Consider the following 16,509-nt stretch of genomic DNA (forward strand, 5'->3'; position numbering starts at 1 on the left):
GATAGTTGTTTCAAAGTGCTGGGCAAAGGGCAGGACAGTGGCACAGCAGTAGAGTTGCTGCCATATAGTGTCAGGGACCTGGGTTTGAACCTGACTACGGGTGCTGTCTGTATGTGTGGAATTTTATACATTTTTGTATGCGTTGGTTTATTCTGGGTTCTCCTGTTTCCTCCCACATACAGAAGATGTGCAGGTTTGTAGGTTAATTGGCTTCTGTAAAATTGTCCCTAATGTGGGATAGAACTAGTGCGTTTAATCAGCGTCGACCCGGTGGTCCAAATGGTCTGTTTCAGCACTGCATATCTTTAAAAAAAATGTCCGCAACCTGGTTGTATTATCCTGCATGTAGTGTGTTTCTATGAACTACCTTAAAACTTGTATAAGGTTTAAAAGTGTATTTTTGTATCACATTGAATCATGGAATATGATTCTATGAATCAAATACTCATCATATTTTGAAAAACTTTTTACTTTCCAACAAACAATTATGCATTGTATTGGTACTTATTATTAGTAAGAAGAATTTCTCAGCACATGGATTACAGGTGGAGTTCCATTGCTTTGTCTGGGTTTTGTGTTGGTTCTGGAAAGAAATGCCACCAGGTATTATTTCAGCTTTATCCCTTCATTTGCTGTGTTCTGAATCATTGTGAAATCATAGTTTTGAAATTCATAGTCAATGTCCAAATTATGAGTCTCGTAAAAATATGAAAAATTAACCAATAAATATCCAACACGGCCACACAAACATTGAAATGGATTTGCCGCCGCCTTGACAATATACGACATATGCATGTTGGTTTCAGCTCATTGAAGCATAGCCAGTCTAGCCTTTAAATGACAAGAAAGCAATTCATATAAAGTTAATATACTTTTATGTGGATTGTGCAGTCTGAACACTTTATTTCAATTATATTATTTCATTATTAGAAGTTTAAGATTGTGACGCATTGGCTTGTACAATATTAATTGTAGTGTACATTACTTTCCTACAATGTTACCTCCATTCTACATTCCTTGCTGAAAGAACACACTGACATTTTTAACCATTGTTGTTTTAGACAAGGGAGACTTATTTGCCTTGATGATGATTTTTGAATAGAATGGGATTGGTTTAGATTCCAGCTGGGAGCTTTAAACAGATTATCAGCGCCTCTGACCAAAGCGATGAGATTGTCTAAAAACATTTATGGAGCATGTTGCTGTGCCAAATCAGCAAGATGACACAGGCCTATCATAATTTGGAATAAAGTATTGATATTATAAAGAATTTAACTAACTTGATGCCTGAAGATGTTGGAGCATTTACTTTGTGATTAGTCAGGAGAAATAATTACCAGATATATTAAAATACATTATAGTACAGTAGATTACGTTATGAAACCAAAAAGATTTATTGCCACTATAATCCTAACAAAAAAGTCTGGGTTTTAGGTGTTAAAGCAGATTTAAAGCCCATAGGTGATATAAATCAGGTGCTGTTGGAACTGCATTAGCACTTTGCCCAGCACAGGAGGAAATTTCATCACTGAGTTACTATAGCAACCACTCACCACATCAGTCAGCTCGGCAATGCTTAGCCTATCATCATTTCAGATTCCACATTACTCTCTATTTGTCGACCAACAAATGTATGGGTTTTACTTTTTAATTTTTTGATGTTTCTCTCATCAATATATCATTAAATGAACTTTGAAAATTAATAAAGAATATTTCAAATTCACCGTAGGTAGACAAACATGCTGGACTCAGTTTCGGGTCGAGACTCTTCTTCAGTGATGTGGGGGTGGGAGGGGGCGGGAAGAAGAAAGGAAGATGCGGAGACAATGGGCTGTGGGAGAGCTGGGGAGAGGAAGGAGGGAGAAAGCAAGGACTATCTGAAATTGGAAAAGTCAATGTTCATACCGCTGGGGTGTAAACTACCCAAGGGAAATATGAGGTGCTGCTCCTCCAATTTGCGGTGGGACTCTCTCTAGCCATGGAGGAGGCAGGCCCAGGACAGAAAGGTGGGATTCTGAATGGGAGGTTGAAGTGCTGAGCCACCGGGAGATTAGGTTGGTTAATGCGAACTGTGTGGAGGTGTTGGGCGAAGCGATCGCCAAGCCTGCATTTGGTCTCACCAATTTAGAGCAGTTGACACCTAGAGCACCGGATGCAATAGATGAGGTTGGAGGAGGTGCAGGTGAACCTCTGCCTCACCTGGAAAGACTACTTAGGTCTTTGGATGGAGTCGAGGGGGGAGGTAAATCGACAAGTGTAGCATTTCCTGCAGTTGCAAGGGAAAGTACCAGGGGAGGAGGTGGTTTGGGTGGGAAGGGACAAATTGACCAGGGAGTTACGGAGGGAGCAGTCTCTGTGGAAAGCCGAAAGGGGAGGAGATGGGAAGGTGTGGCCATTGGTCGGATCCCATTGGAGGTGGCGAAAATGTCGGAGGATTATCTGTTGTATGTGACGGGTGGTAGGTGAGGACAAGGGGGATTCTGTCCTTGTTATGAGTGGGGAGTGAGAGCGGACCTGTGGGATATAGAAGAGACCCTGGTGAGAGCCTCCTCTATAGTCGAAGAAGGGAACCCCCGTTCCCTGAAGAATGAGGACATCTCCGATACCCTAGTTTGGAACATCTCATCCTGGGTGCAGATGCGGCGTAGACTGAGGAATTGGGAATAGGAGATAGAGTCCTTACAGGGTATAGGGTGGTAAGAAGTGTAGTCCAGATAGTCATGGGAGTCAGTGGGTTTGTAGTAGATGTCGGTCAGCAGTCTGTTACCTGTGATGGAGATAGTGAGGTCTGGAAACGGTAGGGAAATTTTGGAAATGGTCCAGGTGAATTTGAGTGCCAGATGGAAGTTAGTGGTGAAATGGATGAAGTCACTGAGTTCTGCATGGGTGCAGGAGTTAACACCAATGCAGTCGTCAATGTAACGGAGGTAGAGTTCGGGGATAGGGCCACGAAAGAAATGGGAGGAGTCAAAGGAAAAGTTGTTGAGGGTAAGGACCAAGTACCAAGGGCAGAGGAGAGTATCGGTAGACGGGGATTGGTTCTAATCCACCGTTATGCTTTTAATTTGTTAACATGTATGTATAGGTGTTGAAGGTTTCATATAAATAGTGAAGCCATGTTGGAATTGCTTATATGTTGATAACATCATTATCATGGGTCCCCTAAAGATGTTGCATTGTTGATAACTTACAAGCCTTTATTCTGATAATTTGTGTGTTGAGTTCATGGACTTAGTATTTTGCTACACCGTCAAGCAAATAGTGATGTTTTCTTCCTATGAAGGTAATCTGTCATGTATCTGGAAACCTTGACCTGATTTCTCTCCTTCGGGCTCCCTTTTTTTTTTGACAGCTTCCTGTCTCATCAACTTTCTTGCTAGTTTAGAAAAATAGGTTGTTAGACTGTGGTTTTATGTATCAGTCAGTTATTGGAGGCCATGTTTAAATGACCAACCACGCTTTGTCTCCCCTGATTTGTTCTTTCTCCTTCTCTGTCTGCTAGAAAATGAGATTGATTATACTAATGAGCTTCATTGTTGAAATCTCTATACTTGCCAAATTGCAGCTGTTTCCAGTAGGGGAAAGCAAGATAGATTTTCAATTGCTTTCGATTTTCAAAAAGGTGAGAATCGTGATTGTGTCATCTTCTTTCTCCCCCACCTCACTATTCTCAATTAAGTGTTATGTTGAGCAGGTAAAGCTAATGTTGTCGATTACTGTAAAGGTTAATTGAAAGTAATCATATGCTTTGTAAAGACGTATGAAATAGGGGCAGGGGAGAGCCACATGTTATTTCAAGCCTAATCAGACATTCAATGAATTCATGACAATCCTACCTTAAACCCACTCTTCGTCTCCTTCCCGTCCTCTCTCTTCAACCCCACAAAACTCCCAAATGCATAATTTTCTTCATTTCATTTCATTCTCCCAACCTAGAGTGCATTTTTTCCATTTTCTCCACACAAGACAATTCCCCATCCAGAAATCAATCTGGTGAGCATTGCTGCATTCCTTTAAGAATATTCTATTCCTCTGCGGTTTCATCAAATCACTGCATAATTGCAGCAGGATTTCTTTACTATTCCAAATATACTGAAATAACATGTCATTTACTTTCCTACTTATTGCTCTACCTGCATGTTTTTATGCACAAGTAAATTCCTCCTGCATGTTGATATTTAATAATTTCTTACTACTTGAATATACTTTTTGACTCCTGTCAAGGTCAATCTCACATTTCTCCATCATATACTCTATCTACAATTTTCTATTTCTCTTATTTAACATTGTTTTCCTTTTATTCATTGATGGGATGAGGGCATCACTAAGAAGGCTAAAATGTACTGTCCATCGGAAAAAATGGGCTGCCTTTCTGAACTGTCTTCAGAGCTGTCTTGCCCACCTTTCTTGAAATGCATTGACTTCTTCCCTGCCTCTCTCATTGTTGCGTATCTTGATGTAAATACACAAATTAACCTATAGGATGTCCACAATGGGATCCATTAATTTCAACTGTGCCCGACCTAAACTAATGTCTTGTCAATGATCCCACTGGTGAACTACTTAAACATTCAATTACTCTTCTTACTGGGGTACATTTATCTGTGTCTGGCCTCGCTATGATTTTTGGCCCACCTTACTCACCATTGTCCTGTGATGGACTGTGCCACGTTTCGTTCAGATTGATGGTATATTTTACAAGTTATTGACATTTTAAACTTAAAAGAAAATTAAAACAGCCCCCCCCCCCCCGGCTTGCCGTCTTTTCTTGACTGGCATCACAAAGGACACCCAACGGGTCCTCAGCACGGCTTTTGTACTATTTCAGAACGCCATATTTTTTTCCTTTCGCCTGTGCTTGCCTCGCATCACAACGGGCACACAACGGCTCCACGGGTAAGTTTCATTCGATTTTAGAGGAGTGGCATCTGAGGCTGCTGCTCCGGGCCCACAGGGAGGGAGAGCGCGGGGATGGAGAGGAGCGGGAGCCGGGGCAAGCCCGTAGGGAACGAGGAGTGGCACCCGGAGTTGCTGCTCCGGGCCAACAGGGAGGGAGAGCGCGGGGAAGGAGAGGAGCGAGACCCGGGGCAAGGACTAGAAGTGCGGAGTGATAGTAGGGGGTGGGATGGGGGGGGTGAGGTGTGGGGGAGGAAGGGTATAGAGAGAGAGGATGGGTGGAGTGGGGGAGGTCGGGAGTGGAGGGCAGTGGGGGAGGTGAGCAGGGATAGTGGGGGACTGGGATAGGGGGGAGGTGAGTGGGGGAGGAAGGGAATAGTGGGAGGGGAGTGGGGTGGTAAGGAGTGGGGGGGATATAGGGAGAGTAATGCAGTGGGGGAAGTGAGGAGGGAGAGTGGGGGGGTAGGATAGGGGTGAGGTGAGTGGAGGAGCAGGGGTATAGAGGGAGAGGCGGGGGGTAGGGAGCTGAGAGGAGTTATGGATGGACGAAGGGAATAACAGGGTAGGGGAGAGGTGAAGGGAAAGAAGAGGGAGGGTGAAGAGAAGAGGTGGGAATGCTAGGGCATGCGGGAATGGAGGGGAATAGGGGTAGGAAGAGGGATGCCCGTTAGCCGACCATGCGCAGTTGGGGGCTCTGGGTCAGTGGTGGAATATTGCGTTGGGGGTACAGGCCTCCCCTGTGACAGGGACCCAACGGGTCCTACTTGGTCTAGTTAAAACTCTCATCTTGTTTGTTTGTATGCGTGTGTGTGTTCCCGAAACTTGGCCAAAACAGTCCACGATAGCGCTGCAATTTTTGGCCCACCTTACTCACCATTGTCCTGCGATGTAAATTAAACAAGTTTAGTTCAGATTGGTGGTATATTTTACAAGTTATTGACATATTAAACTTAACAAAAAAAACTTTTCAGACCACTTTTCCACTTGCCCTGCCTGTCAGCTGCGTCTACGTTACAATGGGATTTTAAACTTTAAAAAAACACTTATATTTGCCCTGCCCGTCAGCCGCATGCGGGATTTTAAATGACTGCGCGTCTGCAGTGGGCCGGGTATCTGCGCGTGCGGATTTTAAAATAACTGAAAGTCTCCCTGTGCGTGCACAGTGGGCCCGGTATCCGCACTTGCGGGATTTGAAATGACTGCGGCGCTGAGGCTGGGGCTAGGTCTGAGGGAGGGAGAGGAGTGGGACCCGGGGCAAGGACTAAGCGGCAGCCTCGGCCCTCCCCCCGGCTCCAGGCCGCTCGGCCCGTCGCCCCCGACAGCCCCCACCTCAAGTACAACTTAATCGCTGCCGTGGAGAAAACTGGGCCGGCAGTGGTTTACATCGAGATCCTGGGGGGGTAGGGAGGGTGAGGAAGGTGGAGTGGGGGAGGTAGTGAGTGGGGGAATAGAGGGAGAGGAGGGCATTGGGGGAGGTGAGGGAGAATGGGGGGTGGGGATAGGGGGAGAGGAGAGGGGAAAGAAGAGGGAGGGTGAAGCAGGGGAGGGTGTGCTGGAGAATGGAAGAGGATAGGGGTAGGAAGATGGATGGTGAGGTAATGGAGGGGAAGAGGGGGGGTGAGCGGAGGAAGCAGAGGAGGGTGGGGAGAGGAAGGATAATGGAGGATGGGAATAGGGGACTGAAGAGGAGAGTGAGATGCGTTCACATTGACCTTATATTTTACAAGTTATTGCTACTTTAAACTTTAAAAATGTCGCAGTCGAGCTCCTACTTGCCAGCCACACCTGCGTAGTTGGGTGAGGGTTGCCGTGACATGCGTCACAACGGTGATCTCTGGCGTCGCACCCGTCAGCCGCGCCTGCACAGTTGTGGGCTTTGGGCGAGTGGTGGAATATTGCGTTGGGGAACGGACCGCACTTGGTCAGTTATGTAATAAAACTTGAAAGGAACAGAGAAAATGTTATTTTGCTAAATCAGAACAAGTGCTATGTATGTACTGGACTCTATATATTGTGGCTCCTTACATATTGAATGTACATCAAAGTATGTATAAAGAGATTATTGCTGAGAAATTCACAGATTGGCTGTTCATTTCTCACTGTTTTAAAGTTTGGATAAGAGAAATATGAGACAGTTTCACCACCTCATCTGTCACATTTGGGATGAAGAGAACAAGGATCTTTGAGGGGCTACATTTTCCCCAAACTACCTTCCTTGTTTAGGAAAGATCAATTGCCCTGGCTGAATTTGGGTTCTTTTACACAGATCTGAGATATTTAAGTATGTGTATGTGAATACCATTATTTTTGCCATTTGAAGAAGTCGTCTGAGGAAGCAAAATAGAACCAGGGGCCACAGTTTTAGAATAAAGGGGAGGCCATTTAAGACTGAGGTGAGAAAAAAAAAAAATTCACCCAGAGGGTTGTGAATTTGTGGAATTCCCTGCCACAGAGGGCAGCGGAGGCCAAATCACTGGATGGATTTAAGAGAGAGTTAGATAGAGCTCCAGGGGCCAGTGGAATCAAGGGATATGGGAAGAAGGCAGGCACGGGTTATTGATTGGGGACGATCAGCCATGATCACAATGAATGGCGGTGCTGGCTTGAAGGGCCGAATGGCCTCCTCCTGCACCTATTTTCTATGTTTCTATGTGTCTAGTATTTATCTTCCTGTATTGCTCAGGATCAACTCTCAGCCCATATGTTAGGGTGGAAAATCTTTTTTTTTGCTGCAGGGAATAACGACAGGTATTCTGCGCATGCACTAGAGTTATGCTACAGCTACTGCCCTTAACGGTTTTCTGTTCTGATGAGCAGTGGTCTGAATAACTGTATGGGCTGATGGCACAATTTCTCTTCAGTGTGTGTAGAAATTTTACAGACGTGCCTAATATATTAGAAAACTTTAAATGAACATTAAAAACAAAGGGGTAACCAAGGAGAAGGATAAAGGAGGGAAATTATGCTAGGAGTCAGAAGATAATGACAAGGTACTAAACGAGTACTTTGCACCTGTTGCCACCAAGGAGAAGGACATGGAGGACACTGAGATTCGTGTGGGTAATGCTGATATGCTAGGACTGTTTGAGGTCAAGAAGGAGATCGTGTTGGAACTCTTGAAGAGCATTAAGGTGGATATATCACCAGGACCAGATGGGACCAATCCCAGTTCATTGAGAAAGGCAAGAGAGATTGCAGGGTCTATGCCAGGGGTGGGAAACCTGCGGCCATCTAGCCAATTAAGTGCGGCCTTTTCAATTAATCCAAATTTTGTAGAACAAATACTTTTATTTTTATTAATATGTTTTTGTTCGTCTTATTATTTTTATTTTAATCTTAAAATGAACATATTTAAAATACCAAAGACTAAAAGAAGATTCAACGAAATAACCCTCCCCGACTGACGGCCACAAATAAAACATTAGTGAGTCATGAGGGCTATTTTAACAAAATAGTGTACATTTTGAAGTATATCTATTGAAGTTTCTTGGATGTGGCCTTATTAGATTACAGCTAACTTAACGTGGCATTCTAACATGAAAAGGTTCCCACCCCTGGTCTATGCTGAAGATCTTTGTATTTTCTCAAGCAACAGAAGTACCGGAGGACTGGAGAGTAGCTAATGTTTGTTATTTTGTTTTGGAAGGGAAATAGAGATAATTGAAGAAATTGTAGGCCTGTGACCTTTACGCCTACCACAAGGCAGCGTACTGGCCCCCCTCCTCTTCAACATCTACACCAACGACCAACCACTTCCCCCACAATGCCGCCGCTTCATCTATGCTGATGACCTCTGCATCACCACCCAACAGGAGAACTTCCAGAAGATCGAGTCTGTCCTGGAAAGCGCCCTCCAAGAGATGACAACCTACTACAATAACAACCACCTGAAACCCAACCCATCAAAAACCCAACTATGCAGCTTCCATCTTAAAAATCGAGATGCAGGAAAACAACTGAGCGTCTCATGGGATGGCCACAAACTCTCCAACCACTTCCACCCCGTGTACCTCGGAGTCACACTCGACAGGACACTCTCTTTCAAAACCCACCTTCAGAACACCAAAGCCAAGGTCAACACTCGCAACAACATCCTGCGCAAACTGGTAAACTCAAAGTGGGGCGCTGATCCACCAACCATCCGTGCAACTGCCCTAGCCCTGTGCTTCTCCACAGCTGAATACGCGTGCTCAAGCTGGAGCCGCTCCCACCACACCAAACTGGTTGACACAGCCCTCAACGACACCTGCCGCATTATCACGGGATGCATAAAGACAACGCCAGTCCCGTGCCTCTACGCCCTAGCTGGTATTGCCCCCCCCCCCATATCAGACGATCCATCGTTGCCCAAGACGAGCGGAGAGCACAGGAGATCGATACCAGGCACCCCCTGCACGGACACACAGCACCTCCACCCCGACTGAAATCCAGAGCCAGTTTCTTGCAGACAGTCCCACCTCTCCAGACAACCAAAGAAACAGCAAGGACCAACATCTGGAAAGATGAATGGAACCAGCTCAACACACGAGCCCACGACTGGATGGAGAGAGGAATCACTCCGACTGAATGCCTCGCCAGCGGGCACGACCTCCCATGGCCAACCTGGAAGACCCTCAACAGATTATGAGTGGAGCAGGGGAGGTGCAAAGCACTTATGAAAGCATGGAACTACCAGGCAGAAGACACATGCAGCTGTGGAGCAGTACAGACAATGTCCCACCTACTGGAGTGTGACGACGCCCCCCAGTGCAGCCCCCAGGACCTGGCTGAACCGACCCGACCAGCTGTGATCTGTGCCAGATACTGGCAGAACGACATCTGAGATTGCAACGGACTCGAAGAAGAAGACCTTTACGCCATTGGTTGGGAAGTTATTGGAGAGGATTCTTCAGGAGAGGATTTACTTTCATTTAGAAGAGAATGGGCTAATTAAGGTCCGTCAGCATTGTTTTGTCTGCTGCAGGACACATCACACTAACGATAGAGATTTTTGAAGAGCTGATGAAGGTGATTGATGAGGGTAGGGCAGTGGCTATTGTCTACATGGATTTTAGTAAGGCATTTGATAAACTCCCACATTCTAGGTTGATCCAGAAGATTAGGATGCAAAGGATGCATGGTGACATGGTTGGCAGATACGATAGTGGCCTTTAAGAGGCATTTGCATAGGCACATATGCAGGGAATTGAGAAATATCAATCATGTGCAGGCAGAGGAGATTAATTTAACTTGGCATCATGTTCGTCATAGGCATTGTGGGCCATAGGGCCCATTCTTATGCTGTACTGTTCTATGTCTCCAAGTTTTTAGTAATGCAAGAGTCATCCTGTGTTCTTTTTAAACAATGGTTGATATTGAACTTGGTGTCCAACCAATTTATCATTGCTAATCTGCCTTGTCTGAGTGGTCCACGTTCACATCATTAAGAGTCCGATTGCAAATCTTGTGGGTTGTGGAGTGTTTAAATTGAAATTTGTTCTTTGCATCAAAGTTCTGTAGCAAAGTTCTGAGCTTCATCTTAGACACTTCAATCAGTAAAGCTAAGTTATGATGGCAAGAACCTCAGCCTAGGGAAGAGCAGGAGCACATGAAAATATTTTATTTGTTTCCATTGCCAACAAGTTCAGGTAAAGTTAATGTTGCAAGATTTGCCTTTCTGGAAATTAACTATTGAATTGTCAGCTGTAAGTAACATTTTAATTTTTCTCTTTATTTGGTTTTGTCTGTCACCTTTCTACCATCCCATTCTGCTCTACCATGTTTCCTTCATATAAAATAAATTATCATTGATGCAGTAGAAGACTGTTTATGTGATCATGAATACATAAGTTGTTTTCAGTAATCCCTCTGAAAGATATTCCCTCTTCTCACTTTTTCAAATGTCTCGCTGCTTGTGTCTGGTCTTGCAGGTCTGCTGCCTTTCATGATCTTTCCCTGAAGTCTCTTTGTTCTTTCACCACCAATGAAATTCATTAGTAATCTGGAAACAAAATAGTACAGAATTTGGAAATAAAAATGTAAGCTACTGGCATTCCTGACCAGGTCGGGCAAAATCTTTGCAATGAGAAACTGATTAAGCATTTTAGGTTCATCACCTTGCTTAAGGACTAAATATGTTGCTTTATAAAAGTCCTCATTAAGAGCATATTAATTTAAATTAAACTATTTAATTATCCTCACCATTCCTGAACAATTTTTAGACCATTTCTCACCACAATGCACCTGATTCAAATACCAAAACAACATTGCCCTTTTCCTCAGATCATCCTGTGCCCTCACCATGACTCATAATTTGCTGCAATGCAGCACTCGCAAAAAGACGCAAATTGCTTCCTGTTCCTAATGTATAAATTAAGGATATAAACTGGAAAAATAGCTGAACTGCAAACCTCCGAAGACTTTCCTGATTAGAGATTGAGTTTTGCTATTTCTTTTACATTTGTTTGTTGCTTCAACATAACTTCTTGCTTGTGTAACTTGCTATCGATTGCATTATGCCAACTCTCAGTCCTGTAAATGTACAATTGCTATTCAGAACTGCTGTCCCTAAGGGTCTGTGAAAAATAGCATATATATGTTATGGAAGCCTGCTTGTGACTAAGTTAGAAAATTATTCTTAGTATGATACTTGACCAAGTGGGACCCGTTGGGTCCCGTCCCCGAACACGGAGAGAGGGGGGGGGGGGGGGCGCGGCAACACATGGGAGGGCTGGTCACCGAGCGCAATATTACACCTCTTACCCAGAGCTCCCAACTGCGCAGGCGCGGCTGACAGGTTCCCATTGTGACATAGAAGATGGAGGCATTACTGTGATGGATAAGTGCAGACCCGTTTCCCCCAACGCAATATTGCAGCACTCACGCATAGCCCCCAACTGCGCTGGCGCGGCTCATTTCTCCTCATCCCCTAGCACTCCCTCCTCCTCCTCTTCATCCTCCTTCAATCCCGAGAGAGAGAGAGGGAGGCGGGGGGTAGAGAGGGAGAGAGGGGTAAAGAGGGAGATGGGGTTAAAGAGGGAGTGGGGCAGGGAGGGGGAGGGAGGTAAAGAGGGAGGGGGTAGAGGGAGAGTCGGGGGTAGAGAGGGAGGAGGGTAGAATGGAAGGGGAGTAGAGTGAGGGGAGGGGGGTTGAGAGGGAGGGGGATGAGAGGGAAAGGGGTAGAGTGGGGGGGAGGGGGCTAGAGAAGGAGGGGGTAGAGAGGGTGGGAGTGAGGGTAGATAGGGAGGGGTCATCTCTCCACCCGTCCCCATCTCCATCCTCGACACCCACCCCATCTCCCTCTACCACCCCACTGCCCACCCCATCTCCCTCCTCCTCATTTCCCTAATCCCCTCATTCCCATTCCCTGCCCCAGGTCGTAAAGCAGGGCCTGGAACTCGGCCCGGACCCAGCTGTAGACTCCAGCCGTCAGCTTGGCCGCCGCCTGGGCTCTATTGGAGGCCCCAACTTCATCTCCGGGCTCGTCCCTGACCCCGGACCAAGGCTTTCATTGGTGGCAGCAGCGGCTCCGGTCACTGCCCCATCTCGCTTCCCCTCTCTAGGACACTCCCCCCTCCATGCCTGAAACTCTCCCCGTGGGGGAGGGGGTGGTGGAGGGAGAGGGGTGGGTGAGGGAGAGGGGTGTGTGGGGGAGGGAGAGGAGTGTGTGGGCGGGGGGGGAGAGGGAAGGGTGTGTGGGCGGGGGTGTGGGGTTGATGGCTGTGGGAGGGAGGGGGGGGGGGTTGTGGTCGCCGCAGATGCACCCCGCACTCTGCACACCCCGCACCATCAGCTTTCAGCCTCACTCAGCGGCTCCCGGTCCGGGACCGGCTTCACTCAGCGGCTCAAGGTTCCACTCATTGGTTCCCGGCTCGTCGTGCTGGTCGCCGCAGAAGCAGCCCGCACGCTGTTCTCTCCGCACGCTGTTCTCTCCGCACGCTGTTCTCTCCGCACGCTGCTCTCTCCGCGCGCTCTCTCCCTGCAGCTTTATTCTCCTCACCGTCGGTGATTGACAGCGGGTGACGGAAGGGGCGGTTTTTACCATTTTTAAACCTTCATAACTTTTGTACTATTCCACCGATCGAAACAAAACTTGTTGCATTTGCAGCACAGGAGAATGGCGAGTCGGGTGCCGAAAAATCATAGCGTTTTTGCGCAAATGTAAAAACAACGCAAACCCGAAGAGGACAAGATGAGAGTTCTATAAGTATATAGACTAGACCGTGCAGACCCATTGGGTCTGCTCCCCCAATGCACCCGTTCCCTACTCGTAGCCCCCACGGGAGGGGTGGTCTCCCACTCAAGCCGTTCCCGAACTTAAGATTCCAGCACTCCCCTGCCACCCTCAGCAGTGGCCTTAAAAAAAAAAAATTCCAATTGCACTTGCCCTGCGTGTTGCAATAGCAATTCGCCCTCCCCCTCCTGTGAGGTGAAACATTCAGTGTTCCTGTGTCGCAACATTGTATCGAAGTGTGTTGGAAGCTGGCAGGAATGATTTAACAGTAAAAATCTTGTGAAAGTTGCCATAACTTGTGAAATATAGGATGAAATCTTCAGTGGAGCTGATCGCTGCTAGCGGAGTCATTGAGCTGGTCGTTTTAAATACCACGTCTTTTGATTTTTAAAAAACTTTTATCAGTAATAAGTCGAGAAATAAAGCATAAAATGTTCCGTGACTTTTGCTCCGTTCATCTTTCCCTCAATCCTGACTAGTCTCCCAGTTCCTGCCGCTGAAAAACATCCCCACAGCATGATTCTGCCACCACCATGCTTCACCTTTCGTATGGTATTTAGCCAGGTGATTTAGCCTGGTTGGCATTCAGGCCAAAAAGTTCAATCTTGGTTTCCATCAGACCAGAGAATCTTGTTTCTCATGGTCTGAGAGTCCTTTAGGTGCCTTTTGGCAAACTCCAAGCGGGCTGTCATGTTTCTTTTACTGAGGAGTGGCTTCCGTCTGGCCACTCTACCATAAAGGCCTGATATAGTTGCAGATATAGTTGTCATTCTGGAAGTTTCTCCCATCTCCACAGAGGAACTCTGGAGGTCTGTCAGAGTGACCATCGGGTTCTTGGTCACCTCTCTGACCAAGGCCCTTCTCCCTTGATTGCTCAGTTTGGCTGGGCAGCCCGCTCTATGAAGAGTCCCGGTGGTTCCAAATTTCTTCCATTTAAGAATGACGGAACCCACTGTGCTCTTCGGGACCTGCAATGTTGCAGAAATTGTTTTATACCCTTCCCCAGATCTGTGTCTCGACACAAACCTGTCTTGGAGGACAATTCCTTCGTCCTCATGGCTTGGCTTTTGCAACAAAGGTAATGCCACTGTGGTGATGGGGGATTTCAATGTACAGGTAGACTGGGAAAATCAGGTTGGTTCAGGACCCCAAGAAAGAGAGTTTGTAGAGTGCCTCCGAGATGGATTCTTAGAGCAGCTTGTAATGGAGCCGACCAGAGAAAAGACAATTCTGGATTTAGTGTTGTCTAATGAACCAGATTTGATAAGAGAACTCGAGGTAAAGGTACCGCTTGGAGGTAGTGATCATAATATGATTAGTTTTAATCTGCAATTTGAGAAGGTGAAGGTTAAATTGAAAGTGTCAGTGACGCAGTTGAACAAAGGGGACTATGAAGGCATGAGAGAGGAGCTGGCCAAGGTAGACTGGAATGGGATCCTAGCAGGAATGACGGTGGAATAGCAATGGCAGGAATTTCTGGGCATAATCCAGAAGACGCAGGCTCATTTCATTCCAAAAAGGAAGAAAGATTCTAAGGGGAGTAGGAGGCAACCGTGGCTGACAAGAGAAGTTAGGGATAGAATAAAACTAAAAGAAAATATGTATAACACAGCAAAGAGTAGATTGCCAGAAGATTGGGAAACTTTCATAGGACGACAGAAGGAAACAAAACGGGCAATACGGTCTGAAAAGATGAAGTACGAAGGGAAACATAGAAATTAGGTGCAGGAGTAGGCCATTCGGCCCTTCGAGCCTGCACCGCCATTCAATATGATCATGGCTGATCATCCAACTCAGTATCCCGTACCTGCCTTCTCTCCATACCCTCTGATCCCCTTAGCCACAAGGGCCACATCTAACTCCCTCTTAAATATAGCCAATGAACTGGCCTCGACTACCCTCTGTGGCAGAGAGTTCCAGAGATTCACCACTCTCTGTGTGAAAAAAGTTCTTCTCATCTCGGTTTTAAAGGATTTCCCCCTTATCCTTAAGCTGTGACCCCTTGTCCTGGAGTTCCCCAACATCGGGAGCAATCTTCCTGCATCTAGCCTGTCCAACCCCTTAAGAATTTTGTAAGTTTCTATAAGATCCCCTCTCAATCTCCTAAATTCTAGAGAGTATAAACCAAGTCTATCCAGTCTTTCTTCATAAGACAGTCCTGACATCCCAGGAATCAGTCTGGTGAACCTTCTCTGCACTCCCTCTATGGCAATAATGTCCTTCCTCAGATTTGGAGACCAAAACTGTACGCAATACTCCAGGTGTGGTCTCACCAAGACCCTGTACAACTGCAGTAGAACCTCCCTGCTCCTATACTCAAATCCTTTTGCTATGAAAGCTAACATACCATACCAGGAATGTAAAGAAGGACAGTAAAAACAGTAAAATAGTATTGGGTAGGCTAATGGGACTGAAGGATGATAAAACCCCTGGGCCTGATGGTCTGCATCCCAGGGTCCTCAGGGAGGTGGCTAGAAATAGTGGACGCATTGGTGATCATTTTGCAATGTTCAATAGATTCAGGATCAGTTCCTGTGGATTGGAGGATAGGTAATGTTATCCCACTTTTCAAGAAAGGATGAGAGAGAAAACGGGGAATTACAGACCAGTTAGCCTGACTTCGGTGGTGGGAAAGATGCTGGTCAATTATTATTGGGGCATTTGGATAGCAGTAAAAGGATTAGTCGAAGTCAGCATGGATTTATGAAAGGAAAATCATGCTTGACTAATCTTCTGGAAATTTTTGAGGTTGTGACAAGTAAAATGGATGAAGGGGAGCCAGTGGATGTAGTGTATCTAGACTTTCAGAAAACCTTTGATAAGGTCCCGCACGGGAGACTGGTGACTAAAATTAGAGCACATGGTGTTGGGGGTAGGGTGTTGACATGGATTGAAAATTGGTTGGGAGACGGGAAGCAAAGAGTAGGATTGAACAGGTCCTTTTCAGAATGGCAGGCAGTGGAGAGTGGAGTGCCGCAAGGCTCGGTGTTGGGGCCGCAGCTGTTTACCATATATATTTGATTTGGAAGAGGGAATTAGGAGCAACACTAGCATGTTTGCAGATGACATAAAGCTGGGTGGAAGTGTGAACTGTGAAGAGGATGTTAGGAGGTTGCAGGGTGACCTGGACAGGTTGAGTGAGTGGGCAGATGCGTGGCAGATGCAGTATAATATAGATAAATGTGAGGTTATCCACTTTGGCGGCAAAAACAAGGGGGCAGATTATTATCTCAATGGGGTTAGATTAGGGAAGGGGGAGGTACAGCAAAACCTCGGTGTCCTTGTACACCGGTCACTGAAAGTTGGCGTGCATGTACAGCAGGCAGTGAAGAAAGCTAATGGAATGTTGGCCTTTATAACAAGAGGATTTCAGTATAGGAGTAAAGAGGTTCTTCTGCAGT

The 16,509-nt window shown here is 46.1% G+C and overlaps 1 protein-coding gene across 2 annotated transcripts in view; it reads left to right on the forward strand.

Annotated features, from left to right (window-relative positions):
- mrps27 (mitochondrial ribosomal protein S27) overlaps window positions 1–16,509 on the forward strand; it is a 106,512-nt gene that overhangs the window by 26,141 nt on the left and 63,862 nt on the right. The gene's annotated exons all lie outside the window — the stretch shown is intronic.

This window comes from Amblyraja radiata, chromosome 3 (assembly GCF_010909765.2).
Source record: "Amblyraja radiata isolate CabotCenter1 chromosome 3, sAmbRad1.1.pri, whole genome shotgun sequence".
In the NCBI taxonomy this organism is placed as follows: Eukaryota; Metazoa; Chordata; class Chondrichthyes; order Rajiformes; family Rajidae; genus Amblyraja; species Amblyraja radiata.